Source organism: Suricata suricatta, chromosome 9, assembly GCF_006229205.1.
Source record: "Suricata suricatta isolate VVHF042 chromosome 9, meerkat_22Aug2017_6uvM2_HiC, whole genome shotgun sequence".
In the NCBI taxonomy this organism is placed as follows: domain Eukaryota; kingdom Metazoa; phylum Chordata; class Mammalia; order Carnivora; family Herpestidae; genus Suricata; species Suricata suricatta.
In genome coordinates, this window is record NC_043708.1 from 28,827,718 (window position 1) to 28,832,711 (window position 4,994).

Below are 4,994 nucleotides of genomic sequence, written 5' to 3' on the forward strand. Positions count from 1 at the left end.
TGGACAGGTCTGTAGAGACAAAGTGGATGAGTGGTTGCTTGGATTTGGGCACTAGGAGGAGAATGGAATAATGACTAAAGAGTAGGGGGTTTCTTTTTGAGGTGGTAAAAATGATCTAAGGCCAGACCCTCATCACGATGGCACTTAAGGGATGAGGTTTCGATAAGGTCATGAAGGTGGGACCCTCATGATGGGATTTGTGCCCTTGTAAGGAAGACCGGGAGATTCTGCCTCCAGGTACATGCACCAAGGAAAGGCTATGTGAACACACAGCAAGAAGGTGCTGCCCCCAAGCCAGAAAGAGGCTCTCACCAAAAACAGGATCTGCCAGCACCTCAATCCTGGACTTCCCAGCCTCAAGAACTGGGAGAATTAAATATCTATTGTTTAAGCCACCTGTCTACTTTGTTATGGCAGCCCAAGCAGACTGAGACATATCGCATGTAAATTAAATCTCATAAAAACTGTTGAGAGATCGAAACAAAAGAGGAAAACAAAAAGAAAGAAAGAAGGCGACTGCAGAGACCATTGCATCAATGCATTTCCTCCTTGGATCTCAACTCTGCACACCGTGGGATAAGGTGGCTTTTCCAGGATGTTCACAAAACTCTAGAATCTTTTTATCCCTAATTCTAAACTAATGAGGACAACTCTCCTTATATTTACACAACTTAGAGGGACTCACAAGAGAGCCTTCATAGGACACAGAGTGATTTCTCTCAATTAAATAAAAACACATGAAGCTACGCTTGTCAATAAATTGTGAGGGGAAGAGCCAGAGAAAACAACAAACAAAAAAATCTTTTTAATATAACTACAAAGGAGAAATAAAGTCTTACCCATCATTCCCTTGCTTTTCCTGCTTTGTGTATAATGCCGTTGATAGGAATTGCCTGCACAGGTCTTTCCTAAAATACGTATAATCCAATTGGGGAGTGGAGTCAGCATCTGGATCTATTTTGATGTTGGCTAAAACTTCCTAAGCGATTCCAAAGCTGACATTTCATTTCCCTAGTAATTAGTAAGACATGCCATTAAAAACTGTTTTGCCTTACAAAATAAACCAACTTCCTTCTGTGTGAAATCCCCTAGGGGACTCCATTTTCATTCTTAAGCCAGCCCAGTCTGGGAAGGTCCATCGCTCCGTTCATGGTGCCAAACTACATTGTTGTGCTGTAGTTAGGATGTTTAAAGGAAATTAAGTCAGAGTCACTGCTAAGTGTGAGCTCATCAATAAATAAAGCACAACAAATCCAATCTTTCTCCTCCAAGTGATTCCAAAGTCATACCTCAGGCAGGTCATGACCTCTCTGGTCATGAGGTCATAAGTTCAAACCCTGCACCAGGCTCTGTGCTGACAGCTCTGAGCCTGAAGCTTGCTTCAGATTTTATGTCTCCTTCTCTTTCTGCCTCTCCCCCATTTGTGCTCTGTCTCTCTGTCTCTCTCAGTCTCTCTCAAAGCTGAATGTACACTAAAAAATAAATAAATAAGAAGTGGGCCCTCCTCCAGAGCCCGATTGTCACCTTCTCTTGTGCTCCTTGCCATATATCCCCCACCCTCACACACACCTTCCCCAGCACCTGAGCCAAGTGTGGGGCAATAGGCACAGCACCCACCCAACAGTGAAGACCACCATGGCATGTCAGACAACAGAAAACGGGAAGATGGAGAGCCGTGGACTTGAAAATCACTGCAGTCACCTGATGCATGCACAAAGAAACTTCTCTCTCAATAGCCTCTTGTGGGCTGTGGTCCGGAGACTTTGGAAGGTTGTACTATATTCAAGATGTTCTATTTCAGAGAGCAGAAAAAATGTATATATTTGTGTAATAAAATCATATATTTACAAATGTATGGAAACATTTTCTCTTTCAGAAAGGTAAAAAAAAAATTATACTTGAGTCTTAGAGAAGAAAATCTTATGATGTAAGAGTTCACCTGTGCAAATAGCCCGTTCCTAGTTCTGAGGTGGGCAGACTGAGCGGAGGACCCGCAGTGGGGCCTGCAGGGCCGGCTAAGACGGTCCTTGGCTTCACACAGGCTAGAAATCAAACATGAGCACGAGGAGGCGAGATCAGAGTTTACTGAAGACATAGAGCGAGTCCAGACGCAGGCACAGCATCTAACAGACTCAGAAAGGAAAACAGAAAGTCTTGTCTCTGCCTGGGGTCTGATGTACGTGTCCTCTCAGGCATCCAGGAGCCGGTCAAAACAAGGACAGGTGCTCAGGTGTCCTCCATAGGTCACTTATGTCCCTGGAGCCAGGGGTCTGGGTGTCAGGCATCACTGGTGTCTGGAGTGGCCTTGGACCCCACACAGTCACTCCTTAGATATCTTCTATTGTGCTGCAAGACTCCGAAGAAGTCATCAACTCCTTGACCTTTGCAAGGGGGACGTATATGATCTAAACTGTAAGGCAGGTGCAGGGCAGAGGCGCAGATGCTAACAAGAATAGAGGCAGGGACGCAAACTGGTGCAGCCACGCTGGAAAACAGTATGGAGGTTCCTCAAATAAAAATAGCACGACCCTATGCCCCAGCAATTGCACTACTGGGTATTTATTGAAAGGATACAAAAATGCTGATTCAAAGGGGCACAGGCACCCCAATGTTTATTTATTAGCACTGTCGGCAATAGCCAAAGTATGGGAAAGAGCTCCAATGTCCCTGGACTGATGAAGGGATAAAGAAGATGTGGCATCTGTTCATACAATGAATTATTACTCGGGCAAAGAATAAGTCAGAGAAACATATGATTTCATTCATATGTGGAATTTAAGGGGAAAATAAACAGATGAACATAGGGGAAGGGAAGCAAAAATAAGATAAAGACAGAGAAGGAGACAAACCATAAAAGACTCTTAAATACAGAGCATAAACCGAGGGTTGCTGGAGAGGTATGGGGGGGGGATGGGCTAGATGGGGGATGGGCATGGAGGAGGGCACTTGTTGGGATGAGCACTGGGTGTTTTATGTAAGTGATGAATCACTAAATTCTATTCCTGAAATCATTATTATGCTACATGTTAACTAACTTGGATTTTTTTAAAAAAAGAATAAAATCAGGAAAAGGAGCAAAACACAGCTCTTCTTCATGGGATCCTTTCAGTTTTCCTCTCAATTAATGTTGAGATGTTAAAAACAGGTGCAAAGAACCGGTTGTCAGCACTAGTGATTCTCACATAGTGACATCTGCTGAAGTCCAGAGCCCCTTCCTTAAACAAAAACTGTACACCTGGAATGTGCAACATGGTGTCCAATGATACGAGGAAACAAAAACAAACCAGACATGGCACCTGCCTCAAAGCACGCGAGCCTGGTGTGGAAGACTTCAAGGTGAGGAAACAATTGCTGCACCATGTGTTGCTATGACAAAGCGCTTCAGAGCCAGAAACGAAGTTTATTCTGCTCTGAAGGGATGAGAACGGCTTAAGAGAAGATGGAACTTTCGAGGTGTGTCTTACTGGGGTCTTAAGGGTGATAATAACGCTCACTCTATCTTCTTGGAGTTTGAACCAATTAAGAAACATAATAGAGAGTAAAATATCACATGGAAAACTGGACTAGAGAATGAAGCTTGGGCCTGAGGCACAAATTTAAAAAAAAAAATCCCCCTCACCTTCTCTCCTAGAGCCTACACCTCAGGAACTGCACCCACATGGAGGTCGGGAGAAAACCCGGGAGCACGGCGGACTCCGCCAGCAGCAGGCAGGGCCGTCCGCCGCCTCACACAGGCCGAATGCCCAAGGGGAAGGAGGGCCATGTGCGGGAGACACCTTGAACACGTCAGCCTCACCAAACAAATAGGTGGCGGCAAAGCATCAGACTTCTCTGATTCTCCAGTCCAAAACATTATGCCTCTTTCCAAAGGGGATACAGCCGAGTGGATGAGAGGGAACGGAGGCCTTTCTGGAACACTCTGCCCTCCTGGTCAGCACAGCAGCAGTGCCCTCCCCTCAAGCCAAGCATGAGGAGCGGCGGTAGGCATCCATGCTAACTAACGGGTCTTCAAGGACAAGCGCATCTTCAGCAGATTTCCCTCACAGGAGGAAAACCAGAGCAAAGCAGGGGGATTTCAGCGTAGGCAGTGCCTCGGGAAACCGGGCGTAATCAGAGCGTTTCATGGGATATGTCCGTTCTCTTACCAATGGTGGCTGATGCCCCTTTGTAGTTGTCCAAGTACTTGTTTCTTAATGTACTCAGTCCGGGATCGGAAAACAGCACGGGAGGGCCCCGCAAGCTTGTATTCCTCCTGCCTGGGGTCCCTGAGCTTTCTGAATGTGTGCGGTGACGTCCTCCAGCAGTCTGAGGGATTTGTTAGTCATAATTCCTGTCACCATGCCTTCTATTGCCTCTCTCTGTTCCTTCTGAGACTCTGACTGCCCCACGTGTCACACCATTGATGTTTCTTCTTCCATATTTGTCCTCTGTGTCATTTGTTCTGGATGTTTTCTTTAATTTAAAAAGAAAATTTATGTCTTTATTTTGAGAGAGAGAGACACAGAGAGTGAGCAAAGGAGGGGCAGAGAGAGAGGGAGACACAGAAGCTGAAGCAGGCTCCAGGCTCTGAGCTGACGGCACAGATCCTGATGTGGGGCTTGAACCCACAGACTGTGAGACAATGACCTGAGCTGAAGTCTGCCGCTTAACCAACTGAGCCACCCAGGCGCCCCTGTTCTGAATATTTTCTAATGACCCCTCTTCTAACTAGTTAGCAAACTATTCGCAACCTGTCGTTAAACCCACTGACTTCTCAGTTTTAGTGCGTTTTGCAGTTCTAAGAGGCCCATTTGATTCTTTTTTAAAAGATTCTACTCCAAACAGCTGGTGACATTTTCCATTCTTAATATTCTTAACTGATTATAGCTGGATCACCTGTAGATTTATTTCTCTTGCCTAATTTTTTTTTACTCCGTTACGTGTGACATGATTTTTGCTCTTTAGCTAATTTTTAGTGTAGGCCAGACATTTTGATAAAGACCTATAAAGCCTCC

The 4,994-nt window shown here is 45.3% G+C and overlaps 1 long non-coding RNA gene across 1 annotated transcript; it reads right to left on the reverse strand.

Moving 5' to 3' along the window:
* Window positions 1-2,066: 2,066 nt before the first annotated feature.
* On the reverse strand, window positions 2,067-4,244 carry LOC115302098. The gene is made up of 2 exons (XR_003913418.1): window positions 4,146-4,244; window positions 2,067-2,485 (listed from the first exon to the last, which is right to left on the reverse strand). It is a non-coding gene; the product is annotated as an uncharacterized LOC115302098 (long non-coding RNA).
* Window positions 4,245-4,994: the final 750 nt, after the last annotated feature.